The sequence below is a fragment of the Notamacropus eugenii genome, chromosome 4 (genome assembly GCF_028372415.1).
Source record: "Notamacropus eugenii isolate mMacEug1 chromosome 4, mMacEug1.pri_v2, whole genome shotgun sequence".
NCBI lineage: Eukaryota > Metazoa > Chordata > Mammalia > Diprotodontia > Macropodidae > Notamacropus > Notamacropus eugenii.
This window is the reverse complement of record NC_092875.1, coordinates 303,503,251-303,530,817: the sequence shown is the minus strand read 5'-3', so window position 1 is coordinate 303,530,817 and position 27,567 is coordinate 303,503,251.

Below are 27,567 nucleotides of genomic sequence, written 5' to 3'. Positions count from 1 at the left end.
TTGAGTATATATAAAAACTGAATACCTTTACTGGGCATCTGTGTATATCCTCAAACATCTCTCTCTCTCCCTCTCTCTCTCTCTCTCTCTCTCTCTCTCTCTCTAACATGTGGAAACATATCTATCAATAATATCACCCCTTGTGTTGATATTTTTCAGGTAACACAGTTTGTTAGCACAAATATTTCAGACCAACATTTAATGTTTTCTTTTCTTCCAGTTATTTTAACAGCAGTCTTTCCTTTTTTTTTTTTTTTTTTTTTTTTTTGGTGAAGTCATATTGCTATGGTATGTACTTTAGTATGCCAGCAAATATTGTCCGCAAACCTCCTTGAGAAATAAAAAGTTGCATGCTATGCATACTCAAGCAAACCAAAATGTGATGTTCTTCTGCTTTGTTTTTATTCTATATATGTTGTATCACATCCTTCTGAAATTCTGAATTGAGTTGAAATGATCAAAGTTTATGCATTTAACCTGAATTTCATGATTCAAACATGAATAAAAATCTTTTGAACAAAAATAATATCATCGTTTGCTCCAAGACACCAATTGTTCCTTATTCTCTGTACTGTTTCCTTCCCCCCCACCTTTTTTTTTTTAATTTTGAAAGGTGACCTTTGGAGTTCAGTGTGACAGTTGAGGCAGTCATTCATACCTAAGCAACAAGGAGCTGTTCTCATTATTTAGGTTTTCATGTAAGTAAGACTTATTTACTTCTTAAAAGTATTCCAGCAGAAGATCCTTTCCTACAGTTATTGGAAATCTTTTTCTTCCCAGTTTCCTAGTGTAAAAATAAGATGATATAAGAAATGATGAATTGATCAACATTGATTACATGAAACAAGGCACATTAAAAATAATTGCTTTTCATTTGCAACAATTGTAGTTTGCTTTTCACTTGCAAAAGTCACTTTGGAATGGGTTTAAAATAACCTAATTACTTATCTTCATAAATAGTTCCTGTATTCAGAAAAGTAACTCGCTTAGGGAAAAGTGAGATGACTTTAGCTCTACCTGTACTCACCTTTAGGGCTTTACATGTCAGATCTTTTAGAATTTGTGCTCAAGAAAAAACATAACTATCTAACATAAATATCATATCAAAATCTCTAAGTCCTCCTCTATTCTTCCCCCAAACATTCATTTTACCATGGGCTTGATTTGTACCCTATTTCCCTGTCAACTTTTCTCTCGCTCTTGGAGGGATTATCAGACAAGGGCACCCTAAATACTGGCTCAATTCTAAATTTAGGTATCCTCCTGGGCAGTCACATGATTGTGTTGTTATAAGAGATTTTATGTAGCAGCAGCTTTAAAGAGACAGCTCTACTTTGAAAATCAAGCACACAATACTCCCCCAAAATGTGTTCATATATCTTTTCATTAAAAAAAAAACCTTTTATTTTCATGAAATAATTTCTTTATAGCTTTGAAGTGGATTTAAAGAGTAGGGTTGTTTTTCTAGGTCAATAAAATGATTTCAGCTATAGCCTTACTAGAAGCCCTATAGTGCTGGTGCAACACCCCATTCTGCGTTTCTCATGACATTTGTAACTCTGCCATGTCACTGGATCACAGGATTTAGAGCTGGAAGAGACCCCAGGGATCATCTAGGCCAACCACCTCATTGTACACATAAGGAAACAGCCTGGCAGAGGTAAAATGGCTTCCCAAAATCTCAAATGCCATCTATTCTAATTCTTAACTAAACAAAAATCCTCCCTACAACAGAACCAAAACGTAATCCACAAGTCTTTGTTTGAAGATCTCTGGTGAAGGAGACCCTCTAAGTTCCAAGGCAACTCATTTTGCTATAGCTCTGATCGTTAGGAAGTTTTTTCTTATTTCAAGTCAAAGTTTTGCCCTTGGAAGCCAAATGAAACAATCTGAAGCTTTCTTCTTTGTGTAGATATCATGCCCTTCCTGTCCTCTCCTCTTTCTTCATTTGGATCTCATGTGGCTTAATCTCAAGGCCCTTCATCAGATCACTCACTTGTGGATGCTCTCTAACTTTTTGTTATCCTTTTACCTAAAATGTGGTACTCAGCCCTATACACTATCATATTTCAGTGTGGTTGGATGGAGGCAGAGTACAGCAGGACCATCACTTACCAAGTCCTCCTTATTTTGCCTCTCTTATTGTACTTTAAGATCACATTAGCTATTTTGGCTGCCCTATCATATTTTAGGACTGGGCAGCATTCTCTCAGTTCTCAGAGTGGGTAGGATAAGGTTACCCCAGGTTCAAGGTGCCTTATGGATCCAGATGTCAAGAGAGCTGCATGTTATAATGAATAGAATGCTGGACTGGGAGGCAGGAAGACCTTAGTTTGAATTCTTCCTTATGTACTTACTAGCTATGAAACCCTGTCACCTCTCTTAGCCTTGGTTTCCTCATCTGTAAATTGGGCTAAGAATAGCTCTTACCTTGTAGAGTGGTTGTAAGGAAGAAAACAACATTTTTGGTAAAAATATGTAAAGTACTTTGCAAAACTTAAAACACTATATAAATGCTAGCTATTATTATTGTTTGGAAAATCATGTCAGGAAAGTATGTACCTTTTCTAGTCAACCAGAAGATGCATTTATACTTAGAGTATTTTTGATAAAGTTGCAACAAAAACATGTTGCTCATAAACCTGGAGCAAACAACTGCACAAATTCACACATCATCATTAGGAAGAGCAGACACAAATGAGGAATATTTATAGAGGTCTACATGGGCAAAACTCATGTAGCCAAGACATAGCAATTGTTGATTTCATGATGTTGTTCCTGCCGGTTTTGCGTCTTCTTGTTCTCCTGTCCCTCCTGTTCAAGAGGCTGGTCCTATGGCTGCTGCCTGCTGCTATCAGGGACAGATTCCCTGAGCCTCAGGTTAGGAAGCTTCTCCCTTCTGGCTTCAGCTGGGGTTCTTAACTGGAATGATGTCTCTTCCTCATAGGTGGAGCAGGCTTTGCCACAGACCTTTGAGTTTAAAGACCCAAAGATATTTCTGCTTCAGCTTTTTATTTATCTATTTAGAAAGCAGTAATCCCAATATACTCAGTCAACTAATGAGGGGTGGGGAAACTTCAGTGGCTTCCCCCGCAAAAAAAATTTTCTTTCTTTTTTTTAGAACCTAGACTGCCTAGTTGGAGTGTTTCTTCTCCAAAAACAGATTCCTTGATAAAGATGTGATGCTCTTTGAAACAAAAAACAATACTACTTAGCGATAACCTTTTGCTGTTTGAACTTATTTCCTGGTCATCAAGAAATCTCTAGCAGAAACCTCAATGAAGCTTAGGGTCAGGAAGTCTCTGTAACTTGATATTAATTTCTCATTGGAATTTCTATTCTCCAAACTCATTTCATGGGGACCTTGCAAAGCTATGTGGTTCTACCCTTTTGCAATATTTTGAGAGACTCAAGATGCTTTAAGTCTGCTCTATACATACACAAAAGATAAGCCCATGAGTACAGTCATTGTCTATCTTTTTGCCTACTTTCATTACTGAAGTTTCATGTAGTCTTGTGGCCAATAAGATGCTTCCCTTACACAATGTTGACTCATATTGAGTTGTTCGCCTACTAAGGCCCCAGTTCTTTTTTAGATTACCTTCCTATCAGTCCTGCCCTCCCCATCCCCACCGTCTTGTACTTGGGAAGTACAAGAAATTAACTTAACATTTGTCTCTGTAAGACTTATCTAAAGCATTAAGTGGCAGCCCTGAGATTCAAACCTGTCTTGCAACCTCAAATCCAGGGCTTTTTTTCCCTCCAATACACAGTGCTGCTTCCCACATGACTTATTAGAACAAGCAGAGTTTAGCAAAAATAGCCTTGGCTTAGGAATCAGAAGGCTTGGATTTAAGTACAGACCCCAGTGATGAAAGAAGGAAGGAAGGAAGCATTTATTAACCATTTACTATCTGCCAGGTGCTGCATTAAGTGCTTTATAGATATCTCATTTGATCTCACAATAACTCTGCAGGTAGGTGTTATCATTATCCCCATTTTACAGTTAAGGAAACTGAGTCAAACCAAATAATAATAATGATAATGATAGCTAACATTTACATAGCACTTGCTATATGCCAGACACTGTGCTAAATGCTTTACAGATATTATCTCATTTGATCAGGTTTTGCCACAGACCTTTAAGCTTAAAAAGATGCAATGACATTTCTGCTTCAGTTTTTTTTTTTTTTTAGAAAGCAATAACCCCAATATACTCAGTCAACTGATGGGAAACTGAAGAAACTTCATTGGCTTTGTACCCCTAAAAATTCTGGGTTTTTTGTTTTTGTTTTTCTGAGCCTTGGCTGCCTAGTTGAGATGTTTCTTCTTCAAAAGCAGATTCCTTCATATATATATGTATATATATATATATATATATATATATACATATATATATGCCTCAATTAATAATGATTAAGTTACGTGACTTTGGGTAGCCTTAGTTTTCTCATCTCTATAATGGGGACTCATAATTCTTGCATTGCCTTTTTCACAGGGTTGTCTCAAAGGAAGCACTCTGAAAGCTTTAAATGGTACATAAATGTGAGCTATTGTTAAATAACGTAAGAAACATTGTTTCAAGGAAAACCATGACTCTTTCCACATTCACCAGACTCATGAATCCATAGCGAATACGTTTCAGAGAGAGTATGAAAGTCAGCATTAAGACAGTCCATCAGGTCTCCTGATGTTTCACACAGAAATCAGACCAAACATTTTAATTTGAGGGGCGTGTTGGTTTGGATGAAACCCTGAAGTTTCCAGGCTGCATTTCCTAACAGCTGCTTTAGTGGGCTGCTATTTTGCTGCTTTTCAGCTTATCTTTGCTTTTCCTTTCCTTCCAAGATGCTTAGCGCTCAGGGTGGCAAATCTCTGAATGCATAAACACGTGGGGACAGGAGTCCAAAAGGAACGCTGGCAGGAGGGGAGTAAAGGGGACAGGGATCATCATGACAGTATCCATGCATGCCATGTTCCAATGGATGGAGGCAGGGAGCTAGAAACTAAGCTTCTTCCTCTCCTCCTGTTCAGATGGGACATTAGGTACTAGTGAAGTCATACCACTGTGGTCCCAGGAGACCTCATCACTCCTGTGAATGCCTGGCTTGCAGAAATGATGCAGCCATGTTCCTCTAAATGCTGGGCAAACCACCCTTCTGCCCGAGAGCAGAGTTCTTGGTATAAACCACATTCCTAAGAAAGCAGCAATGATTTCCTGACTTTGAAGGTTTGCTGGTCTTTTGGAGATAGCCAGGTTTCTGTCCCGTGTTTTCTATTTCTCCTGATCAGGGGTTTTAAACTTTTTTTGGTCTCATGGACCACATTAGCAATCTGGTGAAGCCTATGGACCCTTTCCCAGAGTAATGTTTTTAAAGGCACAAAGTAAAATACATAGAATTTTAAAGGAAATAAATTATGTTCAAATACAGTTAATCAAAAACTTTTTTTAAAAATTTACGTACCTTAGGTTAAGAATCCCTTCTCTAGATTGAAGGCCATGGCACTAGGCTAGGCTAGACCTAAAACCTTCTGTCTCTGAGGGGTTGGAAAAAAATGAGATGGCTTGATTAATTTGCTAACTTGGAGATTATTTCCTACAGAGGCATTGAACTAGTGGCTAGAATGCTGGATTTGGATGCAGGAACATTTGAATCTGAATCCTGCCTCAGACATCTACTACCTGGGCAAGTCATTTAATCTTTGTCATCCTTGGTTTCCATAACCGTAAAATGGAGATAAATAAAAGCATATAAATAATAAATAATAGCATCTTCATCTCACATATATATGTATGTGTGTATCTATCTATCTATCTATATATATATATGTATATGTGTGTGTATACAAAAAGAGACAGAGACAGAAAGACAAAGAGAGTGATAGAGAGACAGAGACAAAGAGAGAGACAGAGAGAAAGTATAAGGGAGTGTTTAGAGAGGATTAGCATCTCTGGTGTGAGGACTTGCCAAGTGCTTTTCAGGGCTGTTCATCCACCTTTGTTGTCCACCTGTTACCCAGTTCTCACCTGTGGCTCCACAAAACTGTAGCATGAACAGTAGCCACACCCCAGTAAAACCATCTTGGCAGATGGGCTAAACCAGGTTAAGCATAACTGTGAGTGAATTAAGGGGATGTCTACCTCAAGCATGTGAAGATTTCTCCAGTGAAATGGGCAGATGAGAACAGTTTGTTCCAAGGGCCATGAAGGTGGCTGAAGCAGGCACTGTAGAATGCTTAGAGTTTAATCAGACATCAAAGATGCCAAGGTCATCCACTGCATTCTGGGCCATCACTAGTTGTCTTGGCTTTTGTCTTACCACCAGACTTTGATGACTCTGAAAGAGAGATGACTTTGTACAGCTCTGCCTCACTTAAATCCAATGACCAAGTCAAGACATTACCTTGTGATGTCAGTGGATCTCTTTGAAAATGAAGGACAAACAATAGCATATATAGTGTTTTGTAATCCTTAAAGAGCTATGAATATTAGTTATTATTAGAACGCTTACCATATTAAATCAATTTTTGGTGGTGTCTTTTACTACTACTGACATGATGTCTGAGTAATTTCTGAACATATCTCACCTAAGAGGAAGTAAGGAGTGGCCAGCATGGTGCTAAAGGAGAAAGAATCTGAAATAACTGGAGTTTGCAAACAACCCCACCCCCATTATACATGTATGTAAAAAGACCTCAGTAACATTAAAAAGAGGTGTTTTCCCTCAACTCTGTTTGTTCATGTCATAGAGAACGTGACAGCAATAATTCTCCTCCAACAGGGATCCTGAAGGCATGGATGATTTCTTACACACAGATGTTTGTATTGAGGGAGAAATTATTTGCATGGTCAAGAACAAAACTCAGTCAGTGTAAACCCGGGTAGTTAAAATCTATATGTATATCTATTAAATTTGTGACTAGATTTAAATCTAAATCTAAACATGGAAACTATTCAACAGGTTCATTCCTAAGCCTTTTAAATAATTCGCTCTTTGATGACTCTATTGACCCCCTTAAAGAAAACAAAAGCTTTATATGTGAAAACCTCAGCTGATCAGCAGATGTATTGGTCATGACACACAGCTGTGCACATGTGGTACACAAGTGCTTTTTTGCTCTGGATATGCTTTGTAGGCAGATTGTTTTAGAGGGTCAACCATGGCTGTGCACAGTAACTTTTTTCTCTCCTTGTCTCCAGCTCCCAGAAATGGAGAAATCTGGGAATTTGCATTTCAACCTCATTTAAAAAGCTGAGGATTAGAACTTCAGTGTGTATTCCAAATCCATATCTTACTTCACCCCACAAAAAAGTGTGCACAAGTATTCTTACCGTCATGAGGCAGCCAGAGAAACAGAGGAGTAAGCCACAGAATCACCAAATCTGGCTTGGAAGGGAATTTCAGAAACTCTCTGGTCCTGTCTATACCTATTCCTTTACCCATTCTCAACAAGTAATCATCCAGTCTTTGCCTGAAAAGGCCCCCTACCTCATGAGACATTCCACTGTACTTTTCAGCAATTTTGTTAGCACATTTCCCCTATGCATTCAGCCCCAAATCGCCTCCTTTTAACTTTCAGCCACCATTCCTAATTCCTCCTTCCAGAGCCAAATAAGACAAGGCACTCTCTTCTATATGACAGGCCTTCAAATACTTGAGACATGGCTATTATATTCTCCCTGTCTTCCCTTTCTTCACTGGGTTAAACATCATCAGTTCCTTCAATTGGTGCTTGCATGGCGTGGTCTTTAGACCTCTAATTATCCTAGTAACCTCTCTCTACCTCTGTGCACTTGCGTGCGTGCACAGACACACACACACACACACACACACACACACACTATAAACTCATCCTTCCTAAAATGTGACATGTGAAACTTAAAACCAGAAAAAAGAAAACCAGAGTGGAGGATGTTCACATCTCTCATTCAGAGTGCCAGTACCTCCATTCAAAAAACCCAAGTTATAATTAGTTCTTTTATTTTTTTGGTTGCTATGTCACACTATTATGTAATATTGAGCTTGAAATCCACTAACCTTCCCCTCCTCACTTCCAATCACATCACCTATAGTCAGTCATTCATCCCCATCTCGTACTTGTGCAGTTGATTCTTTGAACACAAGTGTAGGACTTCATTAAATGTCATCTTTATAAATGTCACCTTATTAAATGTCATCTCTTTAGATTTAGCCTACTATTTTAGCCTGTCAAGGTATTTTGGAATCCTCACTCTGTCATTCAGTGTTAGCTATGCTCCAAACCTCCTTCCGTTTGCAAATTTGATAAGTGTGCCTCTTGTAACCTTATATGTAATTGACAAAGTATTCAACATTACAAGGTCAAGGATATATTTCCAAGGTGCTCCATTAGAAATCTTCCTCCATAAATGACATTAATCCATTGATTATTCTTTGGATCCACTAGACCCATTCAATGAGTCGTATGACCACTTACTTTACTATCATCTATCTAGCTCGCAACTCTCATCTTGGTCACAAGTATAGGAGGGAAGACTGTTAAATTTTTAATTGAAATCTACTCCATGTATAGTATTTCTTTAATCTACCAGTTTAGTAATTATGTGAAAGGAAGAAAGGAAGGAAGGAAGGAAAGAAGGAAGGAAGGAAGGAAGGAAGGGAGGAAGGAAGGAAGGAAGGAAGGAAGGAAGGAAGGAAGGAAGTTCATTTGTCATTGACTGTTCATTTTGTAAAATCTAATTTTATGGATATATTTTTTTTTTTAGTATCTCCTAAATTTCCTCATTTCTTCCCAGAAAGCCATCTTACATAACCAAAAACTTTAGTTTAAAAGAAAAAAAAGAGGAAGAAGAGAAAAAATAATCAGTAAAACTAATTGATATTCAAAAAATATATTTAAATATGTGCAATGTTCCACACTTGTGGACCTTACCCCACACCTCTGCAGAAGAGTAGAGGGAGGCTTCTTTTTATATCTCTTCTTTGGAGCCATGCTTGTTCCTTGTAATTTTGCAACATTCTTTTTCAATTGTTTTGTGTTTATTGTTCTTTTCCTTTACATTGTTGTCATCTGTGCATGGACAGTCTTCTTGGCCCTGCCCATCAATGATATGTTTCTCTATAGAGGAAGGGGAGGGAGGCTTCTTCTGCCTGAACTAAGTGCTTCAGTAACCTTGTTGAATATTCTTTCCAAGGTTTGGCTAAATAAGCCTTTTTGTTAACTTTTGAATGACTTAACAAGTGTTTAATTTCATTCCTAAATCAAACCTAAAGTAACATGGAACTAACCTGAGGCAGGCCCATCCATTACACTGACCAACCAATTTTTTCCCACTCCTATTACTGAAGAAGGGACAGCTAGGTGGTGCAGTGGGTAGAGCACTGGGCTTGCAATTAGGAAGACTCATCTTCTTGAGTTCAAATCTGGTCTTGGATATTTATTAACTATGTGACTGTGGGCAAGTCACTTAACCTCATTTGCCTTAATTTCTTCATCTGTAATTCTGCCAAGAAAACCCCAAATGAGGTCAAAAGAGTCTAACACAACTGAACAAGAACTAAAATTACTGAAGAAAGGAATTAAATAATCTTGATTACGCCCATTATAAATTCATTATATCGTACCACAAACCAGGACTCACTTTTGCCAACAGATCTCTTTCTTTATCTTTAACTCATTTCCTATGGCACCACAATTATTTAAAATCTTTCTCACATTTATCAAGATCCCTTCTTTTCCAATGATCTACTTCATCATCTCATAAAATCTACCTGAATCTTTGGTTTCTTACTTTGTTTTTTTAAAACATTAGTAACCATTCACAGGGAGGTCTCGTGGTTATCTAGCCATTGGCTTATACATATTCCATTAAAATGGAAGGTCTGGGTAAATATTGTGGTTACCACAGAGGCAGCACCCTCCTATCTCTAATCTCTACCTCTCTATGGGATAGCACAAAGGAATATAGAACTATGAATCTACCCAAATAAAACTAGCTCTAAAGTTCCACACACTTCCTTCTTTGAATGAGCAGTATTTCAGTAAGCACTAGTCATATCATCTTGGCATAATGGTGTCTGCTTTACAGAGAAGCAGATAATCATGTGCACAGGGTTTATTCTTAGGTGAGAATTAATAAGCAACTAAAGAACACAATAACCAGAAAATAATATATATAATGAAATATTTTGCCACGTGACCATTCTATTTTTAAGAACCTTTTAAGTCCTCCAAGTATAGGACCAATCTGAACCCAGGAAAATTCTATCAAATGTACAGGTTGAATTTTTTTAGTTTCTCACAATCATTTACTTTTGATCAGACAGAGAGTCTGCTCAACTCACTAGAAGAAGAGACAGAAAATGTGGAAGAGCTACCACATGGGATAGATTCAGGATCTAGGCAGATTTGAGACTTTGGCTTAACCTGGGCCATGGGAGTCAGAACTAGTGTGAACTAGGAGACATGAGAGTTTGTCCTTTCCCTGATCCCAGATGTCTGTCTGCTGGCCTCTAACTATTTTTAGCCTTAGGTGGACCAACACAGGCCTAGGCAGCACAGTGGATAGACTGCTGACCCTGCAGTCAGGAAGATTTATTTTTTGAGTTCAAATCTGGCCTCAGACACTTACTAGCTGTGTGACCCTGGGCAAGACATTTAACCCTATTTGCCTCTGGTTCTTCATCGATAAAATAAGCTGGAGAAGGAAACAGCAAGCCATTTCAGTATCTTTGCCAAGAAACCCCCAAATAGGGTTACCAAGTGTCAGACCTGATTGATAAAACACCTGAACAACAAACAAGGCCAACACAGAGCACCTCTTGTTGTCTACACAAGAGGTGTTAGCCTATCATCATATACATCTTGAAGAGACATAACAGATGAACAAAGCTTGCAAAAATACGTACGTTATTTTATTGTACCCTCACAATGATGGGAGGCATTATAGGTGTCACTAACCCCATTCTACGGCTGAGAAAAGTTTAAGTTTAGATAGTTCAAATCATTTGCCCAGTAAGAGTCCATCAAATCAGAAGTTTGATTCAAGCCAAGGACTCCCTGACTCTAAACCTAGTCCTTTTTTTTCCATAAACAATATGATTCATACAATCTTTGTACTCCTGATATTTCCTAGGCAAGCATTTTGTATATAGCAGGTACTCAAGAAATATTGTTAAATGGATGTTTGCGGCTTGAGTGATTAACCAAATCAACTTCACTTTCTTAATTAAGAGGCAATGAGCACAGGTGTGTTTTAATTGCATATACAAGGTATCGTAATCAGAGATGCAAAGCCAAGAATCAGCACTAGGAAAAGCACAGGGAGCAAATATTAGAACAAGCACATTCCAAATACAGAGAAGTGGATTAATGATCATTTATTGAACACCTATGCCAAGCTAGGTGGGACAGTTCAAATCTTCCTAAGTTCAAATCTGGTTTCAGTCTTACTAGCTGTGTGACCTTGGGCAAATCATGTTGCCTTCTTTTGCCGCAGTTTCCTCATCTGTAAAATTAGCTGGAGAAGGAAATAGCAAACCACTCCAATATGTTTGCCAAGAAAACCCCAAATGGGGTCATGAAGAGTTGGATACAACTGAAAATGACTAAACAACAAGTAAAATACAAAGTGGCTGGGGAGGGAGGGCTCCCAACCAGCAGTAGGATTGATCAGGAAAGATTTTGTGTAGGTAATGAGCTTCATTCCTATTGAAAGAGGTAAGGAATTCTATGAGGCAAAAATGAAGGGGAAGTGCATTCCCAGCATGGAGCACTTCCTATCTGAAAGAGAGAGAACTAAGAGAAGGCCAATTTGACTAGGCTATAGTGTGCAGGAAAGGGAGTAATGTATAATAAATCTGGAAAGATAATTTGAGGTCAGGCTGTGAAGGGTTTTAAAAACCAAACAGAGATCCTATTTTATCCTGGTGGTAATTGGGAACCACTGGAATTTATTGAGTAGGGGATTGTCATGGTCAGATCTCTGCTTAAAAATCTCTGTGAGACTTTTTCTAAATGAAACTATAGTTTTTGTAAGTGACACCTTGGGGGTATACATAAAACAGTTACAGTGAAGTTCAACTGAATCCTAATCGTTTCAAGAAAGAAATAATAATATCTGCAAAAGAAGATGGTCTGTAGGCTTTCAGATGAGGAACTGTGGAATATGTCCACTTTAAAAAAAATTGGCAGAAAAATCTACCATAAGTGAAAATACTATATCGGGTACCTATTGGGGTGAATGCTCTGTCCTCAACTGACTCTAACCCCTTCTGACCTTGTTATCTAAGGTCAACTGAACAGGTCATTAAAAAGGGCTCTTAATAGTTATTAAAGGTTCACATTTCACCCAGAAAATTCCTGACTCTGTTTTCCTATTTACCTCTTATATCTCAGTTCATCAAATTCTCTGGAATTTCTATTGAGTTTCAGACTTCCCAGGAATCACTTTTATGCCCCACAATTTTCATTTTTAGTACACTCCATATTTTTTAAACGATCCCCTTACATCTAGAATGAACACTGACTTCAAAAGCTAGATATTTTTAAATGAGTATTATCAACATTGTTCATCTTTTAAAATGTTTCAAACACAAATATTTCTTTTGAACTCAGTGAAACTTGGGAACTTATTTGTGTGAAGGAGCACAGTGACGAAAGCTGACCCAAAAGAATATTATATATACTAACTGTAAATATGTAACGAAAGAGAATGAAAACAGCAGCAAATCTACGCTAAATAAACAGAAAAGCAGGCCAAAAGGGGTCATGGAAACTGGCGAGGAAATTTTGTTACTGCCGTGTTAAAGTTAATGTGTTCGTCATTTTTTGTGTGTTTTTAAGATCTTTTTACTTTATAAACAATAAATAACAGGCTTATGGCCACATGGACAACCTTTAGAATGTCTCTCTGTCTCTGTCTCTGTCTCTCTGTCTCTGTCTCTCTGTCTCTCTCTCTGTCTCTCTCTGTCCCTCTGTCTCTGTCTCTCTGTCTCTCTCTCTGTCTCTCTCTGTCCCTCTGTCTCTGTCTCTCTGTCTCTCTGTCTCTCTGTCTCTGTCTCTCTGTCTCTCTGTCTCTCTGTCTCTCTGTCTCTCTGTCTCTGTCTCTCTGTCTCTGTCTCTCTCTGTCTCTGTCTCTCTCTGTCTCTGTCTCTCTCTCTCCCTCTGTCTGTCTCTCTGTCTGTCTGTCTCTCTCTTTCTCTGTCTCTGTCTCTCTCTCAATCTAATGGTCATTTTTCATTTTCTGCTGCTTACATATTTGGCTACTTCCATCTGTAGATTTTGTAAGCTCTGGGGAGCCTTATCCCAACTCCCATTCTCACTGATGACTCATGTAATCCAGAGCAAGGCCAACTAGCTATATATCCCCCTTCACAGTTGCAGGGCTACCCCCTGAGGGACAGTGGGGTTCACTAATGCTTGTAGGCCTGAGCTTTTGTTCTGGTGTGTTCCCCCAGTGTCAGTCACCAATGATTAGCACTCAAATATCATTTAATCAATTAACAGCAATTAACTTTTATGTATAGATATTTATTGAGAAGATATAACAAGAACAAAAATGTGTTTTATATATTATATATGCAATATATAAACACACACAATATATATAGATATATTCTCTTCCCCATCTTCCACACCCTCCCCTACCCCTGTCTCCTGTTCCCTGCTGAATGAAGGGCTAATTTTCTCACATCACCTAGGTCCCAAGGGAGAGTGGGTTCATGCTTAAAGCACTTGGCACAAAGCATTCACCCTCCCACCAAGTTCATATTCAAATGTAACACAGCTTATAGAAAGAGTTGCTCCTTCTTGTAGGGCCTGACATCTTAGCTGCAGGGTAAATACTTTGCTGGCATGGACCCCAGCTCCTAGGCCTCCAGTGGCCTCTTGACCATGTGAAGCTCACAGGGTCACTACAGCCTAGTCTGACACTCCTTCAAAGAGGAAAAGAACAGAAGCCTATGTTCATGAGTCACAAGCTGTCCTGCAGCCTCTCCCCACTCAGAGAATTATGGCAGGTTTTCCTCACTTGAACCAGCCAGTCAGGAAAGAAGGCAAGACAGACTTGCTTTGGTGATTGATGACTTTTATAAATGCACACGCAAATCTGGGTCAGTAGCCCAATCAAAAGCCCATATCTTTACCATGTAGTTAGTGGACCAAAAACAAGTCTTAGAATAATTGTGCTATTCTGAAGCCCATGTGGGGATTTCATCAGCCAAACACAGTACACCCATGTTTACAAGGGCTGGGCTTGGCCAATCCTCTGTTATGTAAAAGTTATCTTAAAAATAACAATTTTTCTTGTTTGGAAGCTTTCCTGGGAAGTCATTAACTTTGAATTCAGTTTGTATATTTTTATATTTTCCATTCAGATTGCTCTCATATCCAGTTTTCTTATAGCAGAACTCAGTGGCGAGAGCTTTCATGTATTTTTAAATAGTTAATTAGATATATTTCCAATCAAAAAAGCATTTATTAAGCATCTACTATGTATAAACCATCGTGGAAAGAAAGATGCAAAGCAAAAAATCATCTCCTGGCCTCCATTAGATTGGAAATTACTTTGGGCCAGGGATTGTTTTTGCCTTTAATTTGTATGCATTGTGCTTAGCACAGAGTCACCCTCCCCACGCTCCCCCAAGTAACTGCTAAATAGATGCTTCTTGACTTGACTTATTGACTATTAATAAACAATCCATGACCTTATTCTATTGTGGGTATATAGAATATGTAAAGTGACAAGAGTATGCATGGTAATTTGAGGGAGAGAAGGCAGTAATAATTAGGGACATCATAAAAGGCTTCCTGTAGATGCCCTATGAGCTGTGCCTTGAAGGAAGTTAGGGATCCTAAGAAGTGGAAGTAAGAAGGAAATATATTGCTGATATGAGAGACAGCCAATAAAGTGATATAGAGGCTGGAGACCTCACAGAGCCTCATGTTCCAAATCTGTCCCTATCATCCTCCATCTAAATCTGTATCTCATTCTGGTGGTAGGACTGTGGTGTCTGTCGTCTAAGAACCAGCCTAACTCAGTAGAATGAGGGAGATATCACCAGAGGGATAAGCATCTAGAAATAATAATTTTTTTAAAACAGAGTAATTAATGAATACCAAAGTGTAATGTGTGGACAATCTGTTACCATGGAAAGGAGCATCTACCTTGAAGAAATGACAGATCTTTTGAAATGCTAAGGATGGAATGCAGAATTAAGCTGTGTTGTAGCATAGTGTTTCCTTTTTTTAATTAATTTACATTTTTAGTTTTCAACATTCACTTCCATAAGATTTTGAATTTCAAATTTTCTTCCCTCCCCTCTCTTCCCCCCTCCCCAAGATGGTATGCAGTCTGATATAGGCTCTATTTATGCATTCATAAAAACATGTTTTAACATTAGTCATGATGTAAAGAAGAATTAGAACTAACAGGAGGAAGTATGAGAAAGAAGAAACAAAACAAGAAATAGTATGCTTCCATCTGAATTCAGACTCTAAAGTTCTTTGTCTGGATATGGATAGCATTTTCCATCATGAGTTGTCTTAGATCCCTGCATTGCTGAGCAAAGCTAAGTCTATCAAAGTTAGTCATCAAATAAATCAGTTGTTACTGTGTACAATGTTCTGGTTCTGCTCATTTCACTCAGCATCAGTTCATATTAAGTCTTTCCAGGTTTTTCTGAAGTCTGCTTGTTCATCATTTTTTATAGCATGATAATAGTATTCCATTACATTAATGTATCACAACTTGTTCAGTCATTCCCCAATTGATGGACATCCCCTCAATTTCCAATTCTTTGCCACCACAAGAAGAGCTGCTAGTATAGTATTTTCTTTAAAAGTTGGCAATGTTCTTCCCACCTGTAGTCTCGCTTTTGTGCACTATTCCATAGCCCAAGTGCCTTCTTGAATTGTCTGGATTTTCTATGCTCTATCAGCCTGAGGACCTTTTGAGATTTTCCATTGGATGACTCTAAGTGGAACATCAACTGGGATAATCATTTACCTGTTTTGGCTTCCATGAAAATTTTTCAACATTCATTACATATCCATTGTTAATATTTTTGTTAGACTTAAATGGTACACAGCCTGGATATTCAATGCTGTTTTGCCATAAATTCAACTTGAACAAATTGCTACGTTAGAATATATTCCGATCTGTCTACATATAGTATTCTATGGGTTGAGCTAGAATTAATTCACATTTTTTGCTTCTCTCCACAATTCATTTTGTTTTGGCCAACTGCACTAATCTGGTACTATCATTATAAGGACCAACATGACAGATTGACGACACCAGACTCTAGGAATTTTGTCATTTGGATAGATACAGCTGACATGGAGAGATGAACTTCTCTCTGTTTCTTGAAGTGTTTTTGATCTTACAAGTATTGCCCTCACTTTTTCTGGTAACACATTATGATCCTGCAAAAACATATGAAAAATATTCTTTGGCACTACCCAGAATCTGTCTACTTTGCTTTGGCTTCTTCAACATTTTCGTAGTCTGAACTATGTCTTTATTTTAATGAATATTCCTTCCCACCTAAAAACAAATGTTACTTGTATAAGTTTGTATGTGTTAGTTCTGAGAACACAGATAGGTATTACATATGCTTCTACTCTATAGGGTCAATTCTAATATAAGCTAGAGTAAGATTATTGCAAAGGAGAGGTTCAGGCAAAGTGTAAAGACAAATTCAGGAGACACCTTGACGGTCCTTAACCAATGCTGTAAGATATTTGAAGCAAGGACCTACCACCTTTCTACAGAGAAGTGTCAAAGCTTTATTAAATGCTTACAGGTGTGGAGAGGTAACCTTGAGAGGTAACATTGGATAGTGAAGAAAGAGCAGTCCTTGAAGGCAGGAAAAGTTGGGTTTAAGTAATATGCGCCTCTGATACATACTAGCTGTAAGATCCCCAGTAAGTCATTTAACCTCTCATTTCTTCTGTTAACTCTGTAAGACTGTAAGTTACAGAAGAGATGCAGATTTGTACTGGTAAAAGTAGTTTCCAATGGGAGTTCTCCATGCAATCAGAGGCAAGGTAAAGACAGACAGACAGACAGACACACACACACACACACACACACACACACACACACACACACACACACACACAGCTCTCAGTTCAAGCAGTTAATGAGAAACTTTTATTGTTATTTACTTAAAATATTGGACAATCAGAATCTGCTTAATTTGAAACTTTTTTTTCCTAATCATTTGTGTTTAGAAATTAACATTTTTTCTTCTTATTTTTAAAGTAAGCAGCAGGCTTACTTCTTTCTTATTTGTCTCATTCCTCCTTTTTGGAAAAACTGATCTGTTCAAAAGAAACATAAGTGTAGAGTTCAGTCCTCAGAGGAAATGCCCCTTGCTTTAAACAGCACCAACAAATTCCTAAATAGCTTGCAATGGCCTTTAAAGTCATAGACATGGCCACCATCCAGAGAGCAGGAGGATGAGACAGGCAAAACAAAACCCTATCATAGTCCTTTCTGATCAGAGATGACACAAAAATGTCACCCACCTTGCATAAAATTTGGTTGAAGAGGATCTGGCTACATTTCCCTGTGGTTTGTACCTAGGGTGTGGCGGTAAATGTTTAACTGGTTGTCCAAAAGAATAATTTAATCTTCATCATTAACATTTTCCCATAGTTTTCTTAAATCTAAACAATCAAAAAAAAAAAAAAAGGCAAGCTCTAACTTGTAGTATTTGCCTATTTCAGAGGTAAAAAATGACCACACAGAATTTAACTGTTGTGAGCCCATTTGAGTTGGCTCTAGCACACAGAGCTCTCCCTTCTCCTTTGGTTTCATACATAGCTTGTTCTTTGGTTTCTGGTCTTAGCTCTGATTTATACATCTGTTTACCTATTTCTCTCATAGGCTACTTAAGACCTTTGTTCAAAAGGAAGGAAAGTAGAGGAACAAAAACTGGATTCAGCATCAGAGGAGCTGGATTCTCATATTATCCTCTGAGGCTCTGGGTAAATCACTTTACATCTCTAGGTATCAGTTAATTAATCTATAAAATTAGAAGATTAGGCCAGATGATCTTTAGGGTCCCTTCCAATTCTAAATCTGATATGTCACCCTACCACCTCCTATCCCCCATTGCTGTAGCTTGCTATGATCTTGTTGTAATTTTCAGGGATTTAGATTTTTCCACATTTTCTAAAGTTGTATTTTCAAAATATCTTGTAATATTTCTTATGGCCACCATGCTTCAATGGATCAAAAAGTAGGTTCTTAGGTTTATATGGTGGGAACATTTTAATATTAGCTTCTTTATGTTTACAGAATTTCATAGGATCCTAGATCTAGAGCTGATGGGGTCCTCAAAGTTTCTCCTCATTTCACAAAGAAAGCCCATACAAATTAAGTGACTTGCCCAAAATTATTATAATATAATATTAATATAATAAATCTACAATAATATATTTTATGTATTTAATAATATAATATAAAAATGTAATAAATGACACAGGTAGAATTTGAACTCAGGTGTTCTGCTATCAAGTGTTGTAGTCTGATTTTACTCATAGCAATGCTGATGCTTAGATTTGGAATCATCAAAGACATTATGATGAGTTCCATTTTTATAATTAAACATCATTTAAGTGTAATACTGCTGAAATTCCCTAAGTCTCTCTTGGATGGCTCAAATGTCATAATCAAATAGGTTAAATACCTAGTTCCTTGAGATTCATTCATCTAACCACTCAATTCAATTTGACAGATAGTCAATAAACTACTTTCTATGTACCAAATGCTACACTAGTTATGGGAAACATAAAGGGTTCAAATTCTATTCTTAAAGAACTTATTTTCACATGTATAAATGACTGCAATTGTTTACCTTTTCAGTAAGTGTAGAAGGGGGTAGGAGGGAGGAAGTAAACTCAGAACTCAAAATCTGAAAAGGAAAATAAATTAATTTGACTTTTTTAAAAAAGAGAGTATTATTTTTAGAATAGTGCTTTACGTTCAGTTAGTTCCTAAGTGTTGAAAATGAAAGGAGAGAAAAGGAGAAGGAAAGATGGAAGTCAGGGGATGATAGAATGAAAAAAGCGAGAAAAAAAGGAAAACTCTACGGGAAAGAGGAATATATATACAGAGGGGTTAGCACTGATAGGCTGAAGAGAATACAAATGAATAAGTGACTAGGATAATGAAGGGTCTTTGGACTATGCCATATAAGGACTGGTTGAAGGAACTAGGTATGTTTACCCTGGAGAAGAAAAGACAAACTAGCCGTCTTTGAGAGTTTGAGGGCTTGTCACACAAAAAAGGAATTAGGTTTGTTTTGCTTGCCCACAAGGGGCAGGAGTAGGAGACATAAAGGATAGTTGCAGAAAGGTAGATTTTGAGTCAATATAAAGAAAAACTTTTTAATCATTGGAACTGTCCCAAAGAGAGCTGAAGGTTATGCTTCTGATCTCTAGAGATCTTTAAGCAAAGATTGGTTAACCACCTGTGGATTACACTATAGTGGGGTTTCTTGTTCATGTATGTGTCAAATAGATGGCACTGAGGTCACTGAGATCCTGTGAATCCATGAACTATAGCAGATGGCAGACTACAAATGCAAAGGTGAAATCCAGTCCTTTAGTCAGGCAGACATTTAAAGTGTCTGCTATGTGCCAGGCACTATGATAAGCTCTGGGGACACAGAGAAAGACAAATGACAGTCCCTTTCTTGAAGACCTCAGAGTGAAAGAAGTAAAAGGCTATAAGAAATCTGAGGAGGAAGGTTCAAAGAAGTCTTTGTAAAAGGGGTAGCACTTGACTGGGGACTTTGAAGAAAAAGGAGGACAGCAGCAGAGAGAATGGGAAGAAGTCTAAAGATGCATAAGGAAATGCATAGAGACAGGAGAAGGGCTGATGATGAGAATGAGAGATGGCATGAGTCCAGTCTGGTGGGTGAGTGGGAGTAGTACCAGATAAGATTGGAAAGATAACTTGGAGAGAGGCTGGATTACCAAAGTCAAAAATATATGCCTAGGTATCAAAATTTAGAACTAGAAGGGACCTCAGAGGGCATTTTGTAGAACACTCTTATCCATCCACATAGGAGAAAAATGAGACCCAGAAAGAAATAATTTGCCCAAGGTCATGCACATGTAGTAAGTACCAGAGTCAGGATTTGAACCCAAGTTCTCTCCTCCTAAAATCCTGTACTTAACAGACAGCTCCCAAAGGAGTCACCTACTTAGAGCAGCACATTATGAAGTTTGGATATCGGAAAGGCTACAGGCAGAAACTTCAGTTCAAAGGCATAGGGAGAGCTGTGTTGATCAGTGGAGTCCTGATCAGTTGGGTCTCCACAATCTATCTGATTAAATTATAGGATAAAATAACAGAAACAGAGATATGTGTTTACCCCTTTCAAACTCTGGAGTCCAATTTTCTCTCTGTAAAGTATGGGCCCCTTTAAGACTTTGATTGGCTACTATAAAAGAAAGGTAAATATATGGTTACTTTACTCCTTTATAAGGTATGAAGTTACTCATTCAACTTGGTAGACATAGAGGGTGGCTAGCCGTTGGCTTGCTGATGAGTTAACCGTATCTCTGATGGTTTTTAAAAAGAAAAAGCAAGCTCCAAGGTGTTAGTCATCTCTGGTACTCTAAGAAAGAGCTGAATGTGGAGGAGGAACCCAGCACTTGGCAGGGAGTCACTCTGTGCCTTTTCCTCAGAGTGTATTTGGGAGATGGTAGGGGCCAGGGAAGAGACTTTGTTCCTCCCTCCCATCAGCAATGGCATTTTGTAGAACAGGACATGTTGTGCTCATAAAAGAGAATGGGCCCAGAAAGTCCAGCTACAGAGTAGAGTTAACCAGTGCAGTAGAATAGGCCCAAGTACCTAGCAGAGATGCTACACCTAGGGAAGCAGCGTGGGGACAACACAAAAGAGATCAGCAGCACTTTGTAGTATCAGATACGTGGATTGTCCTGGTTACCTGAATTCCATCCCTATGTGCCTCTCTACTAGTGAATTCTGTATGTAACCCTTCTTGCCACTGATGCAATGTGTATTTGTGGGAGAGTACCTCAGGTTTATGGTTATATGTGTGAAGGGAGACAGGGTTAGTACTGTCCTTATTATCCCATTTCAGTAAATGCCTTTACCTTGAGCTAACTTTATCCTTGGCTGACAATAAAAAGGTAAATGCATCTATGGGGGCTTGTGAGCCAAATTTTATGAGGGCAGATTCATAGAATATTTTAAACTTGGGGTATCTATTCTACACAAAACCCAGTCTGTGGGTGGGTAGCCCAGAGGGGAACTTTAAGGGTAATTACAATAGTCTAGGTGAGAAGGAATGAAGGTCTGAACGATGATGATTCCAGGGGAAATAGAGAGAGAGAGAGAGAGACAGAGAGAGAGAGAGAATCAACAGAATTTGACAAATAGTTTCATGTGTAGAATGCAGAAAGAAGATTGGAAGATGCCTTCAAGATTATGAACCTCAGCGACTGTCAGTCAGTCAGTAAATGAATTTTATAGGGAGAATAGTTATAACATTAATAGAAATCAAGAAAAGGGAGAGGCAGATTGAGGGGAGTATGAAGATCACAAATTTAGAGTTATTGAAATTGTCCTAGAAGCCAGAAATGACATCTTCGCTAAGTTTTCTGGAAATCATCTACTTGAACTTATATTTACAGACAAGGAAATGGAGGCCCAGAATGGTTCATAGATTTCAAACTGGAAAAAAAGCCTATAGGCCATCTAGTCCAATTCCTTCTTTTTGTAGATGAGGAAACTGGAGTCTGGAAAGATTAAATAACTTGCTAAGATTACACAGCTAGTAAGTGGTGGAATCAGGAATTGAATCCAAATCTTCTTATTGCAAATCAAGGATTCTTTCTACTCTACAAAGTCTTAGACTGATGAGTGTGACATGTCAGTAAAGATAGCCAAGTGGAGAAGTCAAGCAAGCAGCTGGAAATTGTTGGAACTGTTGCTCTGAGGAGAAGTAGAGGATAGAAATAAAGATTTAGGAGTTGCTTGCATAAAAGTAATCATGGATGCCACGGGAAAGGATTACATGATCAAGGAAGAGGATGTAGAAAAGAGAATTCAGGGGAAAACTTATTAGGAGGATATCCACATTTAAGAGAGAAGAGGAAATTGTTGAAATGCCCAGAGAGGTAGGAGAAACAGGATGAGAGTTCAGTGTCACAGAAACTAAGGGAGGAGAGGGCATTGGTCATCGTTACAAACAATAACAACTTATATTTTAGGGATTGCAAAGCACTTTATACACATTACCTTATTTGATACTCAACCCTGTGAGGTTGGTTACAATATAGGTATTATCACACTCATTTTACAGATAAGAAAACTGAGCCACAAAGAGGTCAATTGTTCTGCTATGATCGTGTAGATTGTGGGTATTGCAGTTGGGTCCCAAACTTTAAGTTGTTGTCTTCTATTTGTTTTATAACTGCTTATATTTGTATATATCACACACACACACACACACACACACACACACACACACACAAAATAGACAAGGAACTCTTTGAGGGCCAGGGATGTTTCTTATTTGCCTTGATAACTCAAGGGTCTAGTATAGTGCTTGGCACATGTTTGATTAATGCTTGATTAGTTTATTGATAGGAGCTTAATGAATGCGGAAGGAACAAAGGAAGGAAGGGAGGGAGGGAAGGAGGAAGGAAGGATGGAAGGAAAGAAAGAAAGAAGGAGGAAAGAGGGACGGACAAAGAAATATTTGTTCTTTGTTCCAACTCCAGACCACACTAAAAACAATCTGTATTCTGGCATCTAAATCTCTGTGGAGCCCAACAGGATTTTGCAAGGTTCAGTACCCTAGGAAAAGAAACACTTCTCTCTATGTATTTGCTTACAAATACAAATAGAAACATTATTTGCACATGCAAAGTGGATAGATACACAGTAGTATAACCTGCAATGTACATGCAAATTGGTGTGGGTAGACAATATCTGTACAGAGTCAAAAAAGGTACAAATTGTGCCCTGCCTGCTTGGGTACAATTTGTTGCATCCTCCTTTTTCTCTTTAAATTCTTTTTTTTGGGGGGGGGGGGGAGGGACGGTAATAAATTTAGAACAAAGGGAGTATGGCTTGTAAAAAGGTTGGTTCATCAAGCACTTTGTATACTGTACAAAAGACAGAGAAATCCAAACAAAACTGTAGCCATCTACTCATCCTTTGGAGAAAGCCCAGGAAGCAGATACTAAGAGTAACTTTTCTTCAGCTTTTCTAATTCAGAGTTGATTAGTACTATTGTTTCCCAGTGGGTGGGGCAACACTTTTTCTCTAGAGAAGATCAAATGACTGTCCTGGCTATGAATAACAATTTATTTGGGATTTAGGACAGATCCTACTTCTGAAACCACGTGGGAAACAATCACAAGCCTGTCCCAGCCCACCCTTAAATTGAAGGAAGAAAGTTGGTAAATGATTAAATTGTGAAAATGGGTGTTTTTCCGTCTTTAAAGACCCAGCTGGATGGGTGGGTAGGATGGGTGGGTAGGATGCCCTCAGTACAGAGGGCATCAGATGGGTACTCTGTGTCTTACGTAGGATGCCGTATAGTTGCTATTTGTCAATATCTTCTAGTACCCTGAGATCAGTATTATTAAGGACTCATTAACACCAAAGTCTTTAGAAATAGTGCTGGGAATTTTATATATAGAAGGAAATGAAGCCTGAAGAGGAAACTGGCATCTGGTGAAACTGAGGCTGATATGAAGAGGGTGACCTTCTTTTTTGAAATTTTTGAGAGGAGTAACTCCTCCAGTTGTCTCCCCCATAATTCCCAGTTGATTCAACTGCATCAGAAATATTTTAAAAAGGAAAAAAGCACTCTCTGATGACGTTTCCAGGCCAGCATCTCAGATGTAGGAAATGCATGTTTGACAGGCTAACAGTAATATGCTTACCGAACTGGGGGAAATGAAGCTGAACTGAAAGTTCAGGGATGAGTCAAATACCTAAGTTCCCTTCAGTAGGAAGGAATGTAACATTTGAAGTGAAGGCAGAGTGGGAGGTGATGCAGTTACCAGGCTTGGGAAGACACTGGGTGAGAGTGATTAAAGCCAAGAGGGGAAATGTGGAAGTAAAAATGTCTTGTTAGGCCTCTAAAGGCTACGTCCCTGTTTTCTCCCCTTTTTGACCTCTCAAAAAGCAGAAATTTTAAAAAAGTATATCATGATAAGAAAAGTAACTCTTTAATACTGATCTCACAAGGGACTGTATAGAAACTGAACTTTCTGTGAGCTTAGTTATATTTTTTATGGTAGGGTGTTACAGGACATGCAAGAAAAAGTAATTTTAACTTAGCACAAATTTCTAAAGTATTTGAAGAAACTGTTGAAGGTATTTAGCTCTCAGTTTATGTTTTCAACACCTTTTCAAATAGAGCCTGCAAAGGGGTGTCTTTAGGATAGCAAACGATTTTGGGAAGTGCTAGGATTTTTTAAAATTCAATCAGTGTAGGCCTTAGTTATCCTAGCTGCATCTCTTTACAAAGCCTATGAAAATATTTCAATGAGAAAGATAACACCTTACTATTAACAGATTTACCTGAGGACCAGGTGACTTGCCTAGAGTCACACAACTAATAAATTTTGATCTCCGGTTCTTCTGACTCCGAGGTCAGTACTCTATCCACTGCACCACTTAACTTCTCTGTCTACAGATGTCTCTAGGAGAGACGCTGCATTCCACCTGAGAGACCAAGACCCTAGAATGCTGTGTCTTCCTTTTCTAGCATTGCTTGGGAAAACATTTCCCACCTCCGCCATACAACCTTTCCTTAACCCTACACTCCCAACGCCTCCTCTAGCAGGAAAGCATTTTGGAACCTGTAAAGTTCTTACATAAACATGAGCTGCTATTATTTCCTTTCTCTCTTATGAACTCAAACACCTTATTTGTGCTCCATTTTATATTAGGAGACAGGTATGGTGTAGCACAAGGGTGGGGAGTCTGTGGCCTTCTAGGTCCTTAAGTGCAACCTTTTGATTGAATCCAAATGGATTAACTAGTTTACAAACTGTGTGGCTATAGGCAAGTCTTTGAACCTCAGTTTCCTCTTCTGTAAATTAGTGGTTAAACGTCAAACAAGATATTGTTTTAGGTAAAGGGCTTTGCAAATGTTAAAGCACTTGATAAATGTCAGTAATTATTACCAGACTATCACAAGTTAGCCTGAGAAGGAGGAAGGATGGAAAGAAGCATCTATTAATCTTCTACACCTTGCTGAGCATTTTACAACTGCTATCCATTTAATCCTCACAACCACCTTAGGAGGTCGGACAACTCTGTAGAAATCTTAGCTGAGGCCCACCCAGGAGATCATCCACCCACATGAAGACTCATCTCTATTATGCCAAGTGCAGGGTATCCTCCTTGTTGCTTAGCTACTGGGCTTTGTGAGCCCCCAAGAAACGCTTTTGGGACTCAAAGCCTCATTTGCTCATTATTTTAGATAGCAGAAACTTAAGTAAGAATGACAGACCTGTGAGACATTTAGCTAGCAAAGTGAAACAGTTGGGGGGCTACAATCCAAGCTATCTGCATCCCACTGCTCATTCTCCTAAGCCTTGTAGCTCCAGGCTCAAGAAAGCAGACATGTTTTGTTTGGTTTTGCTTTGTTTTTACAAAAATCACAATAATAATACTGATGTTTACATAGCACTTGAAGATACACAGAAAGTAGTTTTCTCATAATAACCCAGTCAGGTAGTTCAGGTATTATTCCCCATTCTTGCTTTAAGGTTGATAAGCTTCAGAGGCTTCGCTGAGCCCATAATTATCTGGGAACAAAAAATCAGGCACCGACTCTCCCTCTTCTTTGGTCTTGGCTTGTAGTCTTTTCATAATTTACCATCAGTATGGCGGCAGCTGACTTTAATAAGTTCATCCTCCTTGAAGGCATCTAACAACAGTGCTGAAAATGTCATTCTAATAAGCATGGAAGCAAGCACTGAGCCTTGCTTCACTCCATTGGTAACTCAGAAAGCTCGAGCGCATGCATCATCCAGTATCCAGAACCTGGGCAGGCATGCATCAAAGTATGGATCGATGCTCTGCTACTTGTGTTAATTTGGGCCTGACAACACCAAGAAAACACAGGTTTTCCAAAAGCCAGCACCACATCATCTACATGTGAAACCACTGGTTACAGCAAATGGAGAAGTTTTCAATACAATGGGTAAATTCACTTACCTTGGCAGTATACTTTCCAGGGAAGTACACATTGACAAAAAAAAAAAAAAAGTTGTTGCATGAATTGTCAGAGCTAACTCAGTGTTTGGGAGGTTCCAAAGGAAAGTGTGTGAGAGAAGAGATATTAGACTGCACAACAAATTGGAGGTCTACCAGAGCTATTGTGCTGACCCCATTATATACTTGTGAAACTTGGACAGTATACCAGTGCCATGCCAGGCAAGTGAATCACTTCTATTTGAATTGTTTTAGGAAGATTCTGATGATGACCTGGCAGGAAAAGGTACACACTGGACCCTGAGGTCCTCTCTTGAGCTAAACTGCCAAGCATTCAAATTCTACTTCAGAGAAGCACACAGCTCTGATGGGCTGGCCATGTTGTTTGAATACCAAACATACCCTTCCCTAAAAAATTATTTTTTGGATGACTCCTAAAAGGAAGGCACTCACATGGTGGTTAGAAGAAGTGATATGAGGACATTCTCAAGGTTTCTCTGAAGAATTTTGGAATTGATTGTATGATATGGGGAGCCGCTGGCAAAGGAGCACCCAGTATGGCATGCCACTTCAAAGGCACTGTGCTCTATGAGCAAAGCAGAATTGAAGGAGCTCAAAAGAAACCTGAGATGCACAAATTTAGAGACATCTCCACCCTAAATGTTCACGTGGACTATTTGTGCCAGACCTGTGGTAGAGCCTTCCAAGGTCATATTGGTCTGATCAGCCACGGTCAGACACACTGTAACTTGACACAGTGATGTCATTTTGGTCCTCTTTGAGAACAAAAGACAACAACCAAGGCTGAGAAGATACCTTTCTCTTAAGAATCTTTTAAGGACAATACAGCAAGTGTTCTGAGTTTTATGAATGAAGACACTCAGGTTCAAAGAAATTAATGAGAGATTAAGCTGTGGTTATGTAGCTAGTGGGAAAGCTAGGATTCAAATCTACTTCCTTTGGTCTCATCCAGTTGTTGAGGTTTAGGGGTACTGGGACTCTGAAATAGCAATATGCGTGTCCTGCCGGAATGAATTCGACCCAAGCCTTCTTTCAGCCAAAGACAAGGTTTATTAAAACACTGATAGAGGGTGAGCGCAATTCTAAAAATCTGCCATATTGTCCAGACTCTTAAGGAATCTATGCATTGACTAAACTCATAAGGAATCTGAGTGTCTTAATGGAGGCAAGATTGGGAAGATCATGGGAAGAATCTAGGAGATCTAGGAGTAACCAACTAGTCTGGTGTGACTGGGAGGTAACAGAGAAGGACCAGGAACGTTCAGGGCCCTGGACCATGGGACCCAGGGAGAATGAGGTCTAGATAGGATCAAGGGTAGGAAGTGGGGGAGGGG